The following is a 23,124-nucleotide window of genomic DNA, read 5'->3' on the forward strand; positions in this document are numbered from 1 at the left end:
CCCTGCCACTCCCAGTGCTCCTTCCTGCCCATGGCAGGGGATCGGACTACATGATCTGTCTAGGTCCCTTCCGACTCATTGATTCGATGATTCTATGATACTTGTATTTACAGGTACTAACCTGCTGTGGAGATTATTAGTTTCTTGTGTCCTAATAGGGCTGCACATGTAGATGCAGAGACATTTACTGTGGAGGTAATTAGGCAACTCCACAGTAAACGTGTCATGTAGATGGGCCCAAAAAGTAACTAAAGGCAGACTAAGTTACAGTCTGGTAACCTGCTGAGTTAGTCTTTATTTAATTCAGTGTAAAATCCCCGGGTCTCTCCTTACTAGCTGGGAAAAAAACACTCTAGATTTGCCTTCACATAAGTGCCATATCTTCAACTCAAAAGGAGTGTTAAGCCACATTCAAACCAGAGATGTTTCTGTGCCTCCTTCCTCTTTGGCATCATTCATCTCAGGACCTCAAAGTGCCTTCCTTGCATGCCCTTATAATGATCTCTTGCAGTAGTGCTGGGAGGGAGCAACTTTATAATAACAACTTGAATAATTTCAGGTTTCCCCAGAGGCCTGAAACGTAGTTCCAAACCAGTTATAGATTCCAGAAGTCTGGATTTCAAATGCCCTGTTCTAGCAGCTTAATGGCTATAACAAAGAACGCAAGAAATTTCCCGCTTGATATGGAGAACTTCAGAGTTTCAGACTGGAAGGAACTGAGTCCAGTCCCTTGCATTCATGGGCAATGGTTAATCCAAGGTACTCACATAAGGCATGTCCCCACAAGTGTGCACATGCAGGGGCATGCATCGGCCATGGGACAAACAGCAGTGGCACATATTTGTGCCATGTGGCACATGGCAAAGTGACCTGGGTGGTATAGGCCAGGGAGGCTGAGGCCAGCACCTGTGTTGGTGCCAGCAGCCTTACCTGGATCCTGAGGGCTTCCCAGGGCAGCTGCAGTGCTGAGTCGGCCACTCAGAGCCTGGCTGGCAGCCAGTGCATGGCTCTAGCCAGCCAGGCTCATTTTCTGGCAGCACACACTGCTGCTGCATGCGGCCCACCATTTTTTTGAGCAGCACAGGATCTTCTGGTGTCAAAAAAACCTCCACACTGCAAATTAGCAGCACAACACATGGGTGCACAGGCACCACGTGTGCTTTGCAGCAACTCAAACTGCTCTGAGGCACCACAAACCATACATGTGTGTTCACTGGGATGTGCCCATAATAACTACTTCAAACTCTCCCACACAACTACAAGGCATAATCCCCAATATATCAATCCCACCCTCTTGCATGTCATATGTAAAAGCAGGGGAGATGAAGGCTCTGCTAATGTCCTACTGCTGCAATGACAGGGAAGTAGCTGTAGTTCATTAATCTGTATTTAGAAAATCTCAGAAGGCTACTAGAAAAAGCTAGGCTGGTAATGAACACTTGCTCCCAGATAAAACCCTTGAAGTGTTCCACAGTATAACTGAAAACTCCCACAGCAGCAGCTTGTTCCAGAATCCAAAAGGATCTATGTACTGTACATCACAAACCCTCTCTTATGTTTCAGAAGTGACCAAAAACCTGCAGAGCAGCAGCATGTATATGTAACTGAGCCTTGCACATCATACCTAATTAACATACAAGGTAATTTGGACTCCATAGTAATTTCATACAATATACGCTGTGTAAATGGCAAAGACACTTGGCAGGAAATGAAAAAGCCTAATCCAGGGGTGTAGGAAAATAGGAAATGATGTCACAGACTCAGGGTCAGTGGGAAAAAAAAACACAGTCACTAGGACTAGGAGGAATTGTTATTTAAAGATTCCTGTTATTTAAAGAAGATATTTAAAAGTTTTAAAAAGGCTGGCTGTTTGGCAAGAATGGGTTTATTTGATAACTCGGTCAATGGCCAGCTCATCCGCACTGAGAGACTGGGAAGATGTAAAAGCTCATAGTATCAATCCTGACAAAAAGGTAGCAGTTTTACTCAATGAATAGGTGGGCCAAAACTTATAATACGCTGAAAGCTTAAGATTTCCCATTTAATAGAGAAACAAATAATTTGCTGAGATTGTGGAAATTCTGCAAAATCCCCTGTCCCCCACAGCCATAGCAACTGCAAAACGTTTCTTTTTTCAGCAAGAATCCCAAACCAGCTCGACCAGGGGTCACGTGAGGCTTGCTTCCTGAGCCTTGTTTGTAGGGCTGATCTGGTGGCATGTGGGTCAACACAAACTGTGGGGCTGCACCAGGGCCCAGGTGAAGGGGCTCTGTGAGTCAGATCTTTGACACTCCTGATATACAAAGGCAAAGATTTCACTACTTCACTGGGCAGTTTCTCAAACTCTTCCTAAATATTGATGTTGTATTTTTAATTTCTGCATTTAACTTCCATCCATTGGTTCTTATCCTGACTTTCTCAATAAGTTACCACATTATTGCTCAGCCATTTCTCTCCATGAGACAGTCATACACTTTAACTGGTGTTTCCAAATCCTCCCATGTTCATCATCATCTAACGCGTGAAAGCACGTACTTTACTAGCACTAATATTCACAGGAAATTCATTGCAAGTTTAAATACATTTGCTGAATTTCAGGTACTTTTTTCATTCCTAAAATTCACAGTTCATGATATCTCAATCAATTGTATGAGTCATTCAATTAGTAAACAGAAACAAAACCATGTGACTCAGGTAGTCAACACTGTACAGACTTCACATGGTGAATATTTGCAGCAATCTGTTGATGACCAAGACTGATCTGCTGCAGAAACTGGTGAACAATTTTCAATTATCAAAAAAAGAGGATGTCATTATTTTGTTGGCAGATAGAAAAATGAATTCCCATATCAGAGGGCAGAAGTTAATCACATTCATAAAATCATAGAAAATTAGGTTTGGAAGAAACCTCAGGAGGCCATCTAGTCCAACCTCCTGGTCAAAAGAGGACCATCCCCAACTAGGTCATTCCAACCAAGGTTTTGTCTAGCCAGGTCTTAAAAATGTCCAAGGATGGAGACTCCACAACCTCTCTGGGTAATATGTTCCAGTGCTTTACTTATTCTCTTGGTGAGAAAGTTTATCCTAATATCGAACTTAAACTTTGCTTGCTGCAACTTGAGCCCATTGTTCCTTGTGTCATCTGCCACTACTGAGAACATTCCAGCTCCATCTGCTTTGGAACCACCCTGCATGTGGCTGAAGGCTGTTATTAATACCCTCCCCCCCCCATTGTCATCTCTTCTGCAGACTAAATAAACCCAGTTCTCTCAGCCTTTCCTCAGAGACCATGTGCCCAAGCCCCCTAGCCATTTTCATTACCCTGCACTGAACTCTCTCCAATTTGTCCACATCATTTCTGCAGTGGAGGACCCAGAACTGGACACAGTACTCCAGTAGCCTCACCAGTGCTGAATAGGGGGAAAGAATCATTTCCCTCAATCTGCTGGCAATGCTCTTACCAGTGCAGCCCAGTATGCTATTAGCCTTCTTTGCAATAAGGGCACACTGTTGGCTCACATTCAGCTTACTGTCCTCTGTAACCCCCAGGTCCTTTTCTTCAGAGCTGCTGCTTAGCCAGTTGGTCCCCAGCCTGTATCAGTGCATGGGAGTCTTCCATCCTAAGTGCAGGACTATGCAGTTATCCTTATTGAATCTCATGAGATATCTTTTGGTCCAATCCTCCAATTTGCTGAGGTCTCTCTGAATCCTAGCCCTACCCTCCAACGTATCTACTACTACTATCCCCAGATTTATCTTCCTAAATAATTTTACCTGACCAATTTGACAGGTAATAGAATCAGAACTACAGACCAGACCCCATTACTCACATTGTGTTGTACCCAGGTGAAGCTGCTCTCTGCTAGCAACAAACTTACTCAGGCTAAAAGAAAAGGGGCACCACTCCACTTCTCCCCAGTCAGTAACCTACCCCTAAAACAGCCTAAAACCACAGTCCTGGTGGAATTAGTCACAAACCCTTTTGTAAGTCATTTGTGTAAATGTGGTATCTTGTATTAGACCAACTAAATAAATAATTGGAAACAAAAATTTTTGCAAGCCTTCGGGTACAAACACCCTTCTTCAGGCAGAGGGAGAGTCTACAGTTGTATTGGGACTTTGCAAATCACAAGCACCAAGCTTTGTTTCTAATGAGTGGTATTTCCTGGTTAACTGGCTTATGTGTTGCCATGGTTGGCCTTGGAATCTGTCTGTAAAACAAGCTGTTTGTGTCTCTTGTTGTGCGGAAGCTGAATCAGAGGAAATATTTTGTGAACCTTTAAAGAAGGGTCTATTACCGAAAAATGCAAGGTTCTCCACCTTGGGAGGAAAAACCTGCAGCATCCTTATAGGCTCAGCAGCGCTACAGTGGCTAGCACTATGGAAGAAAGAGACTTGGGGGTCATCATTGACTATAAGATGAACATGAGCTTGCAATGCGGTGCTGTGGCTAGTAAAGCAACCAAAATGCTGGCTTGCATCCATACATGCTTCTCAAGCAAATCCCAGGACGTCATTCTCCCCTTGTACTCAGCCTTGGTGAGGCCACAGCTAGAGTACTGCGTCCAGTTTTGGGCTCCACAATTCAAAAAGGATGTGGAGAAGCTTGAGAGGGTCCAGAGGAGAGCCACGCGCATGATCAGAGGTCAGGAAAACAGACCTTATGATGACAGGCTGAGAGCCATGGGGATCTCTAGCCTGGAAAAGCGCAGGCTCAGGGGTGATCTGCTGGCCACCTATAAGTTTAGGAGGGGTGGCCACCAGGATCTGGGGGAACGTTTGTTCACCAGAGCGCCCCAAGGGATGACGAGGTCGAACAGTCATAATCTACTTCAAGACCATTTCAAGCTGGATAAAAGGAAGAATTTCTTTACTGTCTGAGCCCCCAAGGTCTGGAACAGCCTGCCATCGGAGGTGGTTCAGGCACCTACATTGAATACCTTCAGGAGCAAATTGGATGCTTATCTTGCTGGGATCCTATGACCCCAGGTGACTTCCTGCCCTTTGCACAGGGGGCTGGACTCAGTGATCTTCTGAGGTCCCTTCCAGCCCTAATGTCTATGAAATCTATGAAATAACAAGTGACAGGCCTTAATTCCAGAGGCTTTCTCCTATCTTTCTTACGACACAACTGATAGCTCCACCCAGACAAGTAACAGCCAGGTTTTGTGCCCTGGGCAGCATGGGAGTAGAGGCAGTAGGAAGAATTGGGCTGGCTGCAGCACCTAGGCCTAGGAGGTCCAGAGAGGGTAGCTGCTGATTATGTGCCCCCCCTATATGAGCACCCAGGGCAACTGGCTGCACCCCAAGGGAAACACTAGTACCCATGCAGGAAGGAGCAAGGCAGATGCCTGCCCTTGAGTTTGAAGGTGAAAGAACCTGTTCACTCACTAGTGGCCGTACAAACAAGATTGAGGAGCATGATATTTCTCAGCTTCTCTGGGAGTCTCATGCAGGCTAGTCCAAAAGAGCCAGCGGCCCCTATTCCTGGATACTGTGAAATGTGGGTGACTGTAGAGATGGCAGAAAGGCAGATAAGGGAAGAAGGAGGACCCATGGAATTACAGACTGATTAGCCTCACCTTGATACCTGGGACATTACTGGAGCATATCAAAAGGAAGTTTATTTACAAGAATCCCAAATAGGAAAGGCCAGTCATGAGCAGCCAGCATAGATTTACTATGAACAAATCATAGCAAACTGTTGTTAGGTTCACAATCCCTGCCCTGCTCCAGGTCTAGGGTGTCCTCCCCTTCTCACTTGCCTGCTACACATCAACATATTTGTTTGCTCAAAAGGGAGGCTGCCATAGGGTCCTACAGCAAACCCCAGTTATTTTAGCTGCCAGCAGGTTCCTTCCAGATCCTGTTCTGGACTCAGTTCTGCCCTTCTCTGGCTAAGTGGGTCCTCCTGACCAGCTCACACCACACCACAGCACCTGTGGCCTTAAGGTGCCTATTACATGGCTCCACCTGCCCCTTACACCATGCCCATGCCTCACAGGTGTTACTGTGCCATTGCTCCCTTGTCAGGGCCTTGGGCTTCTCAGCCTCTGCCCCTCTTCTTTTGCTGGGCACTCTAGCTCCAGTCCACTATGCCAGACTGAGCTTCCAGGTTCCAGACCCTCTCTCTCTTCCCTGGATCCTGGGCCCCTGGCCCTGTTTTCACTTCTTCTCAGACACTCCTGGTCCTGTCCTTGCCCTGCTGTGGGCACTGAATCTACTCTGGCTCTGTTTGTCTGGGCCCCTGGTCCTGTCTCCACCCTGCTCTGGGCACAGCCTACTTTGGTTCTCTCTTGGCTGCTGCCTACTTTCAAGCCAAAGCCCACTCCGCGTCCTGGGCCCCTAACCCCTGGTGGGCTCAGGACACCTGCATACTTCAGGCACTATTGCGACCTCTGCCAACCCCTAACAGTCCCAAACCCAAACCACCAGATTAAACTGTAACAACAATAAGAATAAGCACACAGGCCATAACATAAAACTAAATCCGCACTGAGTCCAAACATCAACAGTAACTTGCTGTCAAAGCAGACATGCTTCCTCTTGCCCTGGGTTACATTCCCCTGATAGCAAGTCTTCAATGCCTTTCATAGAATAGAATCATAGAAAAATAGGGCTGAAAGGGACCTCAGGAGGTTTGTCTAGTCCAACCCCCTGCTCAAAGTAGGACCATCCCCAACTAGCTCATCTCAGCTAAAGCTTTGTCTACCCAGGTTTTGAAAATCTCTAGGGATGGAGCTTCCACCACCTCTCTGGGTAACCTGTTCCAGTGCTTTACTACCCTCCTACTGAGAAAATTCTTCCTAATATCTAACCTACCAATGCAGCCCAGTATGTCATTAGCCTTCTTGGCAACAAGAGCACATTGCTGGCTCATATTCATCTCATTGTCCACTGTAATCCCCAGGTCCTTTTATGCAGAGCTGCTGCCCAGCCAGTCAGCCCCCAGCCTGTACCAGTGTATGGGATATTCCATCCTAAGTGCAGGACTTTGCACTTGTCCTTGTTGAACCTCATGAGATTTCTTTTGGCCCAATCCTCCAATTTGTCTAGGGCACTCTGAATCCCAGCCCTACCCTTCAATGTATCCACTACTCCCCACAGTTTGGTGTCATACAAAAACTTGCTGAAGGTGCACTCTGTGCCATCTTCCAGGTCATTGATGAAGCACCAACCCTTGGGGCACTCCACTTGATACCAGCTGTCAACTAGACATACAGCCATTGATTACTACCCTCTGAGCCCAATGATGTAGCCAGTTTTCTATCTACCTTACAGTCCATTCATCCAGCACATACTTCCTTAGCTTGCTTGGGAGAATGTTGTGGGAGACCATATCAAAAGCCTTGCTGAAGTCAAGGTATACCACATCCACCAGTCTCCCCACATCCACAGAGCAAGTCATTTCATCATAGAAGATAATCAGGTCAGTCAAGCATGACTTTGCCCCTAGTAAATTATGACAAGTGGGAACTCCCCGACCAGCACTGTGCTTGCCACCCACCTGTTTTTGGGCTATGCCACCTGCCTACTCTCCTGCCATGCCTTCGTCAAAGATAATTATGTTCACAATTAGGCAGGGGGCTGCCTTTCAACTGCCTTATTGACAAGGGCCAAATGTACATGCTCTAACCATCCCTATACATGCCCCATGCTTCGCAGATGTTGCTCACAGCTGTGCTAAGCTCCGGCCTGAGGCTGGGCCCAATTCATCACAGTAATGAGCCTCTCACATTCTGCCCTGCTAGGGCTCATACCACTTCCCTCTCACTGAGACCTCTCACGCTCCACCAGGTCTCACCCGGTCTCTTTCATCCCGCCTTTCCTGGGCATCACTCATACCACCCCTTCTCTCCTGGGGACCACATTCACCCTGCCCTCTCCCAAAGGGTCTTCAGGCTTGCTACTCTTCACTCCCCGGCCAGCAAGTGTGCAGCTTTTTGGGCATCTCCCACTACCCTCATCTGAGCGAGCACTGGGCAGTTTACACAATACTGTGTTGACTCCCCCCAGCTGCTTTCCATCAAGGAGCTGATGGCTCATCCCCTGTTCTCCTCACAGCTCCGCCACCGCTGCCCTCCAATTGGCTTCCAGCCCACCTGCAGCCTCAGGCACCCAAAGGCTTACCTGGACCTACCTCAGGCCCCCATGCTAGCTGGGCCTCCACTCAAGTCCCTGCCCACAGGGCCCCAACTCATGCCCTTCACTCACAGGGCTTCGTTACTGCCACTCTCTACTCCACCCCATACTCTGGGATCGAACACTTGTGCAGACTCAGGTGCCACTTGTTGGCATGCCTGGCCCACCACTCATTCCCTCTCACCAGGGCCTCAACTGACCGTCTCCAGGGTCTTCCACCCCTTCAAGCTCAGGTGCTTCTCAAGGTTTACCTGGCCTTCACTACTCCTCTTCAGGGACTTGCACCCCAATAGGCTCAGGTGTCCCTGGCCCCACTACTCCCACCGGTGTTATCATGTGACCCGCCAGATGGTGGGGGCAGGGTTTTAGGCACCCCAGGCCGCTTTACACTGGGATGGTCCTCGAACCTGGCATTTCCTGGCCCTACCCCACCACAGGCAGGACCACCAGGCCTCCCTACCCCAGCAGGGTGCAGTTTTAAGTCACTCCCGGGACCAATGAGGTCTCCTTCTTCCCCATAGCCTCATCCTTACCTCTGAGCTGTTCTCAGAGCAGCAGCTCCTCTGGGAGCTGTTGCTTCCTCTGTGTCTGGCAGTAAACTGTTGCCTCCAGCCCTGCTCCTCAGGGCTGGGCCACACCTGTCTGCTACCTGATCCAGATCTTCAAGTGCTTTTGCCACCCACCTTCCCCCTTACAATGTTTATCAGGGAATGCCAAAAACAGGCTTCCCCGGGGCCTGCAATAGCCCTAAAGTGGCAAGCACCCCACTAGTGCTCCACCACATGAATCCATGCTGATTGTATCTAATCGCTGTCTTCTCCTCCGAGTGCTTAGAAATGGATTTCATGAGCATCTGCTCCATGATTTTTCCAGGGGCTGAAGTGATGCTGACTTGTCTGTATTTCCCTGGATCCTCCTTCTTCCCTTTCTTTAAATATGGGCACTATGTTTGCCCTCTTCCAGTCATCTGGGACATCTCCTGATCACCATGAGTTTTTAGAGATGATGGCCAATGGCTCTGCAATCACATCAGTCAACTCCCTCAGCACCCTCATATGCATCCCATCCAGCCCCATGGACTTGTACATGTCCAGCTTTTCTAAGCAGTCCCTAACCTGTTCTTTCACCACTGAAGGCTTCTGACATTCAAACCCCAAACTGTGCTGCCCAATGCAGTAGTCTGAAAGCTGACCTTGCATGTGAACAGAACCATCCTTAGGGGTGAGCAAGGCCCAGGGCACATCAGCCTGTGTGGGGCCCAGGGTGTTGGCGAACAGCTGGAGCTGGCAGTGCTTGGTGTGGCAGCAGAGCCAGTGGCGCTTGGCAGGTGTGACACATTGCAGCCACCATGGGGCCTATACAGCACTGTCCATGGGGCCCCCTAAAGCACGGAGCCCAGGGAAGTTGCCCCTCCCCCCCACCCCGGGATGGCCCTGCCTGTGAAGACGGAGGCAAATAAGGCACTGAGCACTTCAGGCTTTTCTACATCTTCTGTCACAAGGTTGGCTCCTCCATTCAGTAAGGGACCCACACTTTCCCTGATCCTCCTTGTGCTAATGACGTACTTGTAGAAACCCCTTTTTGTTACCCTTCATGTCCCTTGCTAACTGCAACTCCAACTGCATTTTGGCCTTCCTAACTTCATCCCTACATGCCTGAGCAATGCTCCTATATTCTTCCCTAGTTATTTGTCCAAGTTTCCACTTCTTATAAGCTTCCTTTTATGATTTGTTTACTGAAGAGTTTCCTGCTAAGCCAAGCTGGTCTTCTGCCATACTTACTAGTCTTCCTGCACATCAGGATGGTTTGTTCCCACACTCTCAGTAAAGCTTTTTTAAAGTACAGCCAGCTCTCATGGTCTCCTCTCCCCCTCAGTCTGGCTTCCCAGGGGAGCCTGATCATCAATTCCCTGAGTGAGTCAAAGTCTGCTTTTCTGAAGTCCATAGTCCTTACTCTGCTGCTCTCCATCCTTCCTTTCCTCAGGATCCTGAATTCAATCTTCTTTTGGTCACTGCTGCCCAACTTGTCATCCACTACTACATTCCCCACAAATTCTTCCCTGTTTGTGAGCAGCAGATCAAGAAAAGCATGGTCCCTAGTTGGCTGCTCCAGCACTTGTACCAGGAAGTTGTCCCCAACACTCTCCAAAAACTTTCTGGATTGCTTGCACACTGCTGTATTGCCCTCCCAGCAGATATCAGCCGGGGCTGGGGTGAGTGCGGCCAGGGCCCTTTCCCCTCCCCCCACAGACTTACCTGCTTGAGTGGGGGAGGGAACTATGCTGATTGCATAAGAGCAAATTTACCTCGCATATGACGAATTATGGGTCTAAATATGCTCATCGCATAAGAGCGAATCTGTATATAAAGAACCCGCATAAATCGAGGGAAACCTGTAATTATAAATGGATCCATATCAGAATGGCAGGAGGTTTGGAGTGGAGTCACACAGGGAACAGTCCTGGGCCCTGTGCTGTTGAATATTTATTAATGCTTTAGATGCTGGAATAGAGAGCTTCTTAAGCAAATTTGCACATGACACAAAATTAGGAAGGATTGCGAGTGGAGGACAGGAGCACAATGCAGAAAGATCTTGACAGATTGGAAAGTTGGGCTGGAGTTAACAGGATGAAGTTCAATGCTGATAAATGCAAGATGCTACACCTGGGGAAGAATAATCAAAAACACAAATATAAAATGGGTGACACCAGACTGGATGGCAGCACTAAGGAAAAGGATCTAGGAGACTTGGTGGATCACAGACTCAATATGTGTCTGCAGTGTGATACAGCCACAAAAGTGGTGAATGAGTTTTTTGGCTGCATCAATAGTAGCATTAGGGGCAACATACAGGAGTTATGAGGCCTCTTCACTTGGCCTCATCTAGAGTATTGTGTATAGTTTTGGGCTCCACATCTTTAAAAGGACATGGAAAAGTCCAAGAGGATTCAGAGGCAGGTGACAAAAATGATAAAGGGCTTGGAAGGCAAGTCATGTGAAGAGGTTGAAGGAAATAGCCATGTTCAGCTCATAGAAAATGTATACAAAAGGGGACATGATAGCAGTCTGCAAATATCTGAAGGGCCATCTTCAAGATGAGGGAGAACACCTTTCCTTTCTAGCTGCAAAGAACAGGATGTGAGCCAATGTCTTGAACTTGCACCAAAGCAGGTTTAGACTTGGTATCAGAAAAAACTGCTTCACTGTTAGAACAGTGAGGCAGTGGAGTAGACTGCCTAGGGAAGCTGTGGAATTCCCATCCTTGGGTGTGTTCAAGAAGACATTGGATAAGCATTGGTCAGGAATTATTTAGGAGCAGCTATGCCTATGCTGTACTATGTTCCCATGCTTCTCGGCTTTGCTGGTTGCTGCATGGGGCCAGGAAGGAATCTGTTTTCCTCTCTTACTGCTGCATGTATCAGGGTTTTATTTGTATGTTCATTTTTAACCTTTCCTCAGAGGTACTGGGTTTCTAGGTTTCTGGCTAGAGGGTCTTGCCCCTCTGCTCAGGGTCAAACCAATCATCACACTTCGGATCAGGAAGGAATTTTACACCATAATCAGACTGGTACAGACTGTGGGATGTTTGCCTTCTTCTGTAGTGAGGGAGCATGGCCCTCTTCTTTGGATCTTTTGAGTGTATTTTAAGAACCCTTGCAGAAGCATGACATTGGCCATCATTGTCCCCCTGCTTTAACTATGGCAGGGTAGGGTACTATGATTTCTGGTTGCATGAGAGGGTAGTTTTAGTAATAGGTTGGAGAAGGATTTGCTTAGGACGATTTAGATAGGGAAGAACCAGACATCCCTCAAGATGTACTTCTCTGTGATTCTATATACCCAAACCTCATCCTTGGAGAGATTTGTGCTAAAAGCCTGTCATGCAATTCTTCCACAGCAGCCTGGGCCTGCAACACAAGTTTAAAACTGAACAGGGAGCACAGCTTATCTCCAGCTGAGAGAGTAAGTTATTTTCTATGAAAAAATCAGACAAATAAGAGCTGAGGCTTTTTAATTAATGACAAAATCAGACACTTGTGGTTTCTGACACCCTACTGCTGCTCTGGAGTCAAAGAAACATGTCCGATTCCTCCACTGAGCTTTCTAGCAAGGGTTCAACAAAGCCAGCTGGGGTGGCATGAGCAAAATGTCACTGCCAGGATATATAGGGCACCAGGCAGCTAGAAAAGAAAGGCCAAAAGTGGATTCAGGTCCAGATGCTCCTGACTTCAGCTGACGGGGCTTCAGCTGAGGAGGCAAACTGGCACCTTTCTCTTCCTACCTCCCTCTAAGCCTGTGGTGGAGAGCACTATGTCCTGTTCTTATACCCCTCCACCTCTAGAAAAAAGTGGCAAGAATGGAGATACAGCGCTGACCAAGGGATGTTCTTTTGTCAGCACTACAGCACGTGCTGAAGTGTGGGATCTCCCCTTGTAGGGCTGGATTAATTCTGTTACTATGTGGTGCTGTGTCAGCACTGCAGGCAGAGGTAGTAAGCCTGGAATCTCAATGTCAGGGGCATCCACAGTAGTTGTTCAAATCCAGATAGTCTTTAGGTGCAGAGAAACTCTCTATTCTCTTCAAACTGACTTAGTGTTTGTGGGCATGACCACAGCTAAATTTGAACTGCTCACCTGGAAGCTGAAGGCTCCCTCTCCCAACAGTCATACGCCAAACAGCCAGCAGGCTGGCCTGGAAACACAATGGACAAACTGCAAACTTGCTTTGTCTTTCCCAAGCTATTGCCCAAAGTGTTGATTCTTCTCCCACATTCAAATAAAGCAGGAGTCAAAGGGACACAGCAGGAAATATCATTACAACAGGTCCAGGCAGATTTGGGACCACTGCAGCCTGCAAAATCACCAGGTTCAAGAACTGGGTCTCAGCAGAAGGTAGCAATCAAGCCATGACAGTCTTAGCTGTTGGACGTTTGCATATGCCCTCCCTAAGGATGGAACTGACACTGCATTTTTTTGGTTCCAGGAAATCGCTCTGATAAACATGCAACGCCCTAGAAGAAGCAGCCCCACACGGCCCAGAGTGATAGGAATGGAGCAAGCACTGACTTGCTGAACTCCCTCTAAGTAGTGTTACGGTATGGGGGGGAAGGGGGGGCAGTGCTGATGTGGAGGAAGCCAAACTGAAGACAAACATGTGCACTCACTTGTGTCTTGCAGGCATTGTTTGTGCTTCCCTGGGTTTCAAAGCTGTGCAAACACAAACCAAACAAATCACCCCCTTTCTGTTTCTATTTTTTATTACTGTTTTGCACCATATCTTCTTTTCTCTTTTTCTTGACTAGCAGGCCAGAAGCAGAGAGGGAGGCATGAGTGCAATTAGCAGGAAACAGTAAGGGACATTATAAGATACAATTTTTGTGGCTTTTTTCATTTGCTACTTAACTTCAGCACTATCAAAACATAGGGGGCATTACTTCATTTAGAGCAATTGAAAATGAATGTTCAAAACCCTCATTACAGCTTCTCACCATCCACAGTCAGAGGTGGGGTTGCTGCTTCCTTCACTGGAAGCTGCCACTGTCCTCCTACTTCCCGAGAGCAGGCTCGCTCTGACGACAGCCAGGTCCCCAGGCCTAATCCAGCTTTCACTGTGGGACTGAAGAAATTCAGCTGCTCTGTGAACGAAACAGAAAAGCTAAGGATTTTCACAGTAAATTCCATTTTTAAATCTGGCTAATTCAAGTGGTAATGTAAAGCAGAATGGCTGAGGTAATAATAGAGGATAAACTCTAGATGTTTTGGAAACTGTCTGCTTTTACAAGCATCTAAATCTCAGCTAAGTAGCCACAATCCTGTCCTGAATGCCCAGATGGCACTTTGTGTTACCTTGTTAATTATTTCCTTGTATTTTAATTGAGACCTCTTTTTGTGGGTTGTGCCTGTCCTCTGGGCTGTACAGTGAAACCCTGGTGATGACAATCCCTTTATGGTTACTCTGTCCCCCACTTTTTAGCAACATTTCTGCACTGAGGGTCTATCCTGGATTCCATAAGCTCAAGGATGGAGTTTGTTTATGGCCTGTTACAACACCAAAGATGTGGTTCATGATGTTCCTAAGTTGGTTAAGCCCACCGTTAAATTGCCTCATAGTTGCTACACTAAAATATGGACCAAGTCCTGCTTTTCCTGTTTCAACTGTAAATGAAGAAAACAGTTGGTTGCAGGTTGTTAAATCAAGTTGAGAAGAGTTTCAACATCTTGGGCCAAACCCTGCACTTGGTTCCAGCGCTGCAATGCACAGAATTTATGGAGATGTCCTTGGTATCCTGGATGATAGAGCTGACTTCTGGCTCCAAGTGCTGTATCCCCTGCTCATCACCTATGTCCTCACAGGAGTAGCTGGGATGCTGTTTCTGTATTGGATCTTCCAGAAGTTGTTTTTGCTTGGCTCATGGATCCAGGGGTTGTTTGTCTGGACCATGCTACACAAGCAGCATTTTTCAGACTCATGTCCCATGACCAGCTGCAAGCAGCAAAGTGCCAGACCAGAGGGTTGGGGTGAAGAATCCTGAACTCTGCAGCTGTCCAGTCCTTCTGCACTTGGATTTCCTCCAGTTCTGGTTGCCTGTCCTCAGTAAGAGGCTACTGTCCTGCCAGTATTAACCTCAACATTTGTCCCTGGCTTAATGTCTCCACCCCACTCATGGGCTTGACTCTGCCTGCATTGCTGGGATGGATTTTGTGCTGCCTTCACAGTTAATTCCCTAGTGCCCCAGCTTCAGCCCCTGACACTTTTCAGGAAGCACAATGGACAAAACATCTCTGTGAGCTCAGAGGAGCTGACTCATGAACACTCATCACATCATCCAAACAGCACAAGCAGGGTGGAGGAGAAATGCATACGCATGGTCTGTCAGTTGTAGAGCCAAGATCGATACAGCAAAAGAGATGTGCCCCAAGCCTGGAAAGGGGAGGAAGGGTTCTACTTCACTTCAGACTGAATCCCTTTATGCTGTCTTACTGTATTTCTAGAGCAGGCTGTTCCCCTGTATGATGCCAACCTGTTGTTTCATTATGAACTGTTTTGAGATCTATGAGGAAAGATGCTAGAGAAAGGGAAAGCCTGAATAATTTTGCTTTTATGTATCACGAACGCTGTGTGCAGAATGTTCACTGTCCTTAGGGATGTACATAAGACTGGTAATGCCAGCAGCTTTAAGGGTCAGTCTCAATCTTGGTTTGCTCTGGAGTTTCAAGCACGGAGAGGTGCTGCTCCCCCCAAGGCCTTATGAACAGGAGTATGTTGGCAGTGCACCCTTCATCTGTGTTGCCCCAGGGAGCTTCAGGGCTACAGCTGTGTCCTGGAGTGAGGCTAGAAAGGGTCACAGAACCCCTGCCGGTATCCCTAGAGAATTCATTTTTAATTAAAAATAAATGAAAACAAGCAAGCCCTTTGAGTCTTTGGCTGTAATGGACAAGGCGCACCATCGTGACAGATTCCCAGCTCCCGCAGCAGGGGACTGCTTTTGTTTTGTGACGATGTGCTCAATGAACTATATCTGAGATGCAGTTGCTGTCCTCAGTCACTAACTGGAATTCAGGTGCTTTGAAGATCTTGAAAGAAGGTGACAGGACATTGTGACAGGCTTGAGGGATCTACCCCCCGTATCTGACACCTCCCATCGGTCAGACTCACCTGCCTATACTTCCTAGCCTCCCTCACCTCGTCTACTACAAATTGATCTTAAGGTATTTACCTGGGGAGGCTGCCCCAGAGGTTGGGGCAGCCTCTTCCTGAGTATTTTTCCTCTTTGTATAGCCCTTCTTTTTCTCCAAACTCCAGGGCTCCTCTGCCCCAAACTCCAGAGGCTGTGTTTCCCCTTTAAAACAGCTCTGGTTTTGCTTTAGGGGCTGTAAGTGTGCTCGCCCATACCTCACAGGTATCTCTCTGTTGTCACTTGGAGGGAGCCTCCTGCCCTCAAACTAACACTGGACCCCTCAGGCCCCAAAACCCTTGTCTGGGCTTCAGCCTTCATGGCTTTGGTCCTTTTCCTCTGGCCCTTCCCCCCCATTGAACCCCCAGCCCAGGGCCTGCCTCAGATCTTGGGCTCCTGGGCCTCAGCCCCATCTTGCTCTACACCGGCCTTTAGGGGCTTTGACTCTAGCAAGGCTCTATGCTGGGTGCCCCCCAGGTACCCCTGTGGCCTCCACACCTTCCCCATAGCCATAACTCAGTCATAGATGTCACAGATATTAGAGCTGGAAGGGACCTCATAAGATCGTCAGGTCCAGCCCCCTGCCCAAAGGACAGGAAGTCAGCTATGGTCAAATAATCCCAGCAAGCTAAGTGTCCAAATGTTTCTTAAAAGAGTCCAGAGTAGGTGCTTGCACCACCTCTGGAGGGAGTATATTCCAGCCCTTGGGGGCTCGGACAGTAAAGAAGTTTTTCCTTATGTCCAGCCTAAAATGGTCTTGCAGGAATTTGTGACAATTGGAGCTTGTCATCCCTTGGGGCGCTCTGGTGAGCAGGCGTTCCCCCAGCTCCTGATGCACACCCCATGATGTACTTACTAGCCAACTGCCTGCCAAGAATGACGGGGGGAGTGGGAGGGGACAGGGCCCCGTGCCCCCCGCCATCTGGGCCCACTCCCCCCTTCACTCCTGCTGCTTGGGGTCCAGGCCCGCTCCCCCCTCCCCACCACAGCGGTGCAGGGAGGGGAGAAGTGGGCCCTGGACTGATGCGGGGAAGGACTGGGCCCTAGGGTGGAGAAGCCGGCCTGCTGTGGTGACGGGCGGGGGCGGGGGAGCGGACCTGGGCCCAAGGGGAGAGAGAAGACCTGCTCCACCCCTCCCTCCACGGCTGCTGTGTCAAGCCAGGCTGGGCCCACTGCTGCCCCCACACTGCCGCAGTGGGCCAGCTTCCCACCCACTCAGGTTCGCTCCTCCCCACTCCATCCCCTGTGTCCCTGCCATCCGCTGCACTGCCACGTCCTGTTCAAATGCTTATTCACACTCTGATTGGCTGTTTGCCAGCCAATCAGAGCATGAATAAAGTGTTATGGACAGACAGACAGACAGATTAAGGCTGTTATAATATTAGAATAGGCTGCCACCAAACCACCCCTGAGCCTAAGCTTCTCCATGCTGAAGAGACCCATGGTTCACAGCCTCTCTTCATAAGGCTTGTTCTCTTGTGCTCTGATCATGTGCATGGCTCTCCCCTGGACTCTTTCAAGCTTCACATCCTTCCCAAATTGTGGAGCCCAGAACTGGATGCAGTACTCCAGCTGCGGCCTCACCAACACCAAGTACAGCAGGAGGATGACATCCTGGGTCTTGCTCGAGATGCATCGGTAGATGCAAGCCAGAGTTTTGTTAGTTTTGCTGGATGCAGTATCACGCTGGTGGCTCATGTTCATCTTGTGGTCAATCATGACCCCCAAATCTCTTTTGGTTGTGGTGCTAGTGAGCGTAGCATTGTCAAGCCTATAAGTGTGATATGGGTTCCCCCACACTCCCTGAGGTGGAGCACCTTGCATTTCTCCATACTGAATGCCATCAGGTTTTCATTTGTCCACCTTGCAAGCCTACCAAGGTCAGCCTGGATCACCAGCCAATCCTGAAGTGTGGATGATCTTCCCCAAAGCTTGGTGTCATCAGCGAACTTGACCAATCTGCTTCTGACACCAGAGTCAGACACTGAAGACACTGAAGAGTACAGGCCCAAGAATGGAGCCTTGGGAGACACCACTGGTCACTGAGTGCCACGTTGATTTGGTATTTGGTTCCATCAACTACCGCTCTCTGGGTCCAGCGTCGGAGCCAGTTCCCCAGCCGTTGGACCATAGGGTAGTCAAGGCCGCAATTGCCCAACTTTTCGATGAGGACATCATAAGACACCAGGTCAAAGGCTTTTTTAAAGTCCAAATATGTGATATCAACCTCTTCCCTTTTGCCCAGGTGATACGTCATCTGGTCATAGAAGGAAATGAGATTTGTCAGGCAAGACCTACCTGCAACAAACCCATGCTGGCTATCCCTCAGAATATTTCCTTCTGTTAGCCTGTCAAGAATGATTTCCCTGATAATTTTTTCCAAGATCTTTCCAGGGATTGAGGTCAAACTGATTGACTTGTAGTTTCCCAGATCTTCTTTCCTCCCTTTCTGGAAGATAGGCACCACATTGGCCCTCTTCCAATCTTCAGGTGCTTTGCTCAAGCACCACAAGCTCTCGAATATCCTTGCCAGTGGCTGCACTATGATGACTGCCAGTTCGTTTAGCACTCTCGGGTGCAATCTATCTGGACCAGCTGATTTGAGGGTTTCCATCCTCACAAAATCTAAGCAGATGGTGGGCATATATTCACCCTCACCCTGGTCATCCCATATCATGTTAGGCAGGGAAGTCCCTTTGGGCTGGTGAAAAACCAATGCAAATAATCATTAAGCAGATTGGCTTTTTTCCTGGGTTTCAGTTGTTAGCTGCCCCATTTGGTTTAGCAGGACTCCAATGTTGCCCTTGTTGTTTTTTTCCAACTTCCTGAAGAACTTTTGAAGAAGAACTTTTTATTGCCCTTGATTCGTGTAGCCAGTTGGAGTTGGGTTGCAGCTTTGGCTTTCCTAGTTCGCTCCCTACAGGTGCAGACCAATGCAGAATACTCCTCCGTAGTAGTGTTTCCTGTCTCCCATCCTTTATAAGCCTCTCATTTTAAATGTAGGAGGTCCATGAGTTCCCTGTTGAGTCAAGGGGGTTGCTGAGAGTTTTACTGCCTTTCCTATGGGTTGGGATGGACTTCCCTTGAGCTTCTAGGATCGCTTCCTTAAGGAGCAACCACACATCATGAACTCCCCTCCCTGTCAAATTAAGGCCTCTCAAGGCCTCAAGAACAAGCCTTCTGAGCTTATGAAAGTCAGCATTCCTAAACTCAAGGACTACTGCATTGCTGACTGACTTGCCAGCTTTGCGATGGTTAGTGAAAATGATCAACTCATCATCACTGTCTCATAGTTTCATAATTTCATATTTGGTAGGGTCAGAAGGGACCTGAGCAGATCATCAAGTCTGACCCCCTGCCATGGCAGGAAAAAGTACTGGGGTCAAATGACCCCAGCAAGGTGTTCATTTAGCTTCCTCTTCAAGACCCCCAGGGTAGGAGCCAGCACCACTTCGCTTGGAAGTTGGTTCCAGATCCTAGCCGCCCTGACAGTGAAGTCGCGCCTCCTGATGTCTAGTCTGAATCTACCCTCTGCCAGCTTGTGACCGTTATTCCTAGTCACTCCGGGTAGTGCTCGGGGAATCAGGGACTTCCCCAATGCCTGCTGGTCCCCTCTGACTAGTTTGTAACAGGCCACCTGATCCCCCTCAGCCTTCTCTTGTGGAGGCTGAACAGGTTCAGGTCCTGTAGCCTGTCCTCATAGGGCCTGCCCTGCTACCCCCGATCATGCGAGTGGCCCTCCTCTGGACCCTCTCCGTGTTGTCCACATCCCTCCTGAAGTGCGGCGCCCCGAACTCGATGCAGTACTCCAACTGTGACCTGATCAGTGTCGCATAGTGGGGGAGGATCACCTCCTTGGACCTGCTTGAGATGCATCTGTGGATACATGGCAAGGTATGGTTGGCCTTCCTGACCACGTCCCCACACCATTAGTCCATGTTTATTTTGGCATCAATGATGACTCCAAGATCCTTTTCTGCCTCTGCACTGACAAGAAGGGAGTTCCCCAACCTGTAGGTATGGTGCTGGTTCTTCCTCCCCAGGTGCAGCACCTTGTACTTGTCAGTATTGAAACCCATCCTGTTCTCATCCACCCACCCCATAAGCTTTCTAGGTCCCACTGCAGCCTATTCCTTCCTTCTAGCATGCCCATATCCCCCCACATCTTAGTGTCATCTGTGAATTTGAACAGGGTGCTTTTTACCCCCTCATCCAAGTTGCTGATGAAGAAGTTGAACAGTGTGGGCCCGAGGACCGAGCCCTGGGGGACCCCACTGCTCACATCCCTCCAGGTCGAAAATGACCCATCCACCACCACTCTCTGGGTGCAGCCCTCCAGCCAGTTAGTGACCAATCTGACTGTGTAGATGTCGACACCACAGTCCCCCAGTTTTTTAATGAGAATGGGGTGAGAGACATTATCGAAGGCCTTCCTAAAGTCCAGAAAGACTACATCCACTGCTACCCCTGCATCTAAAGATTTTGTGACCTGGTCATACAAGGTCACCAGGTTGGTCTGACAGGATCTACCTCTAATGAACCCGTGCTGGTTGCCCCTAAGCATAATCTCCCTTGCTGGCCCCTCACGAACATGTGCCAGAATAATTCTCTCAAAAAGCTTACCCAGGATCGAGGTAAGACTAAGTGGCCTATAGTTTCCTGGGTCCTCCTTCCTCCTTTTTTTGAAAATGGAAACCACATTGGCCCTTTTCCAGTCACCCAGCTCACTTTAATTCCTTGTCACTGATTGGATCATCCCCTTTGGCCAGTACCAGGTCCAGCAGCACCTTAACTCTTGTTGGCCCATAAACTTCTTGAGACAGATAAAGCTCATCCACGCATGTGAGGAAGCTTTGGGACCAATCGGATTTGACTGAGTGCTCTTCCCATGAGTTGTCCGGGTAGTTGAAGTCTCCCAGGACAACCATGCACCGAGAGTGTGCAGCCTCGGCCAGTTCCCTGGCAAATTCATGGTCAAGCTCTTCTTGTTCCTGATTTGGAGGTTTGTAGTAAGCTCCTACCATTGTATCCCCTTCGCCACATCCCCCTCATATTCCAACCCAGAGGGTCTCCAGTCATCCTCCTTGAGTGCCAATCTCAGCTTGTAGGGATGTGTAGCTCTTCTTCACACAGAGAGCTACACCCCGCCCCTTTTTTCAGCATGATCTCTCCTGTACAGGGTACAGCTGTTTATATATGTAGTCCTCTAGTGTTTAAACATAAACACGCAAAAAAATAATAGTAACTGGAACAAAGTGTTAACCTTCTGCTTACAACTCATCCCAAACGCCCTAAAGGCTATAACAGTTGCCCCAGTCCCCCCAGGAGCTGACTTGATCCCCCAGCTCACAGGATATTTGACAGCCAGCTCTGCCTTTGGCTCCTTCTCCTGCAACCTAAAGCATAAGACTGCCAGCCCCAGCCCAGAAGCTGAGCTTATGTATAGCCAAGCCTAGCCCCTTCTAGTCTTCTGCCTGCTGCCTTTGAAAATGGGCACAGTTGTTTTTGGTCAGCCTAACAAGCAGCTTTGGCTCCCCTGCCCTGCAGACCTCCCTGGTTACCTAGCAGTCCTAGGCCTCAAGGTCTGCATCCCTACTGCTGGGCTCTCTCTCAGCTGCTTATTCAAAATGCAGCTTGCCCCATTTCAGCTATCTCCTGCTGAGTGCTTCAGCCCAGGTGTTCCTAAACTGTGGTACATGTATCCCTGGGGTATGCAAGACATCTCTGGGGGGTCCTCAGGAAAAATTGTATAATGGCAGATTTAATTTTCATTATAATAATAATAATTGGCATTTAATGGGGTTAAAATATAAACTGTATGCTGGTATGGGTATGCAGGCAGCTGGTAAAACTGGAAGGGGGTATGCAGTAAGAAAAAGCTTGAAAACCTGTGCTTTAGCCTATTGCTTTCTCCTCTTAAAGTAACAGGAGTCCCTGACTCCATTACAGGCATGGCCTGGGCAGGTGACTTTATTTCCTTCTGTATAGTGTGTAGAGAGGGCCTGAAAGAGTTAAATTATCTGCTTACACCCATATGTATTCAATTTCTTTTAAAGTTACTTAATCTGCTTACTTGTTACAGTCAGAATGCACCCTCCTAAGCAGGGGGAGTCCTGGTTTTTGGCCCCTGTTCCCAATGCTGTTTCTTCTTCTCCTTTGGAAATTCCTCACAGTTGAGGATGACCGACTTCCATGATTGTCCTATCTGTGGGTCCGAATATGACTGACACGGCCAATTTGGGATCAGACTCTGTTGCAATTTGAGCACATGTTTCTGTGTGGGGTGGGAGGCTCTGGATTCTTGATTTGGTCTGGAACATGCATTTTCTGCCACTCCTGCTTTTCCATCTTCTGTTGTCATTATTAGGTTTCAAAATACTGAGAATCTTGCAGCAGACTCTTTCTCCATTTGGGGTGGTCCTGGGTGATAGTCTTCCATGAGCTGATGTTGATGTCCAATTTTTTCAAGTTGGCATCCTTGCAGGGCTTTCTCTGCCCTCTTTTTGAGTGTATGCTTTCACTGAGCTGGGAGAATAGAACTTGCTTTGGGAGTCTGGAGTCAGACATCCAGATGACATGGCCAACCCAACAAAATTGATGTTGAATGATCATTGCCTCAATGCTCGTGTGTGTTTGCTTGCAAGAGGATGCTAATGTTTGTGCATCTGTCTTCCCACTAGATTTGAAGAATCTTCCGAAGGCAGCATTGATAGTACGTCTCCAACGACTTGAGGTGTCTCCTGTACATTGTCCACGTCTCTGCTCTGTCCAGTCACGTGGGGATTACACCTTCTTGATAAACCAAAAGCTTGGTTTCGAATCTGATGTCATGATCTTTGAACACCTGTTTCCTCAGGCGTCCAAAGGCTGCACTTGCATATTTGAGGTGGCGTTGGATTTCTTCTTCAATGTAAGCCTTATGCAAGAGATGGCTTCTGAGGTATGGGAAATACTCAACATTCTCCAGAGTTTCACCAGGAATCTGAATTACTGGAGCTGGGGGCTGCTTATTAAGATCTTGTTGATGGAGGACCTTTGTCTTCTGAATGTTAAGTGTCCTCAGTGCTGCTTGTGTATTTTGCAATAGTCATCAGAAAAAAATGACAAGAGTCACTTTCCCTCTTGCACAGACTCCTTCTGACTCCATGACTCTTGTATTCCTTATAGGTTTCAACAGGAAGGACTGACGATGCCCTCAGGCCTACCTAGACTATTGCCTAGTGGTTTGGGCACTTTCCTGGGAAATGGGAGATATAGGTTTGAATCTCCTTAATCTGAGAAGGATCAAGAATCAGTCTCTCCCATGTC

At 48.2% G+C, this 23,124-nt stretch overlaps 1 protein-coding gene across 1 annotated transcript in view; it reads left to right on the forward strand.

Moving 5' to 3' along the window:
- Positions 1–22,679, forward strand: part of CITED4 (Cbp/p300 interacting transactivator with Glu/Asp rich carboxy-terminal domain 4) — a 30,559-nt gene extending 7,880 nt beyond the window's left edge. The window contains exon 3 of the transcript XR_002103302.1: positions 22,497–22,679. The gene's annotated coding sequence lies outside the window, so the exon portion shown is untranslated. The remainder of the gene's footprint in view (positions 1–22,496) is intronic.
- The last annotated feature ends 445 nt before the right edge of the window (positions 22,680–23,124 follow it).

Source organism: Crocodylus porosus, unplaced genomic scaffold (assembly GCF_001723895.1).
Source record: "Crocodylus porosus isolate Cpor-Errol unplaced genomic scaffold, CroPor_comp1, whole genome shotgun sequence".
NCBI lineage: Eukaryota > Metazoa > Chordata > Crocodylia > Crocodylidae > Crocodylus > Crocodylus porosus.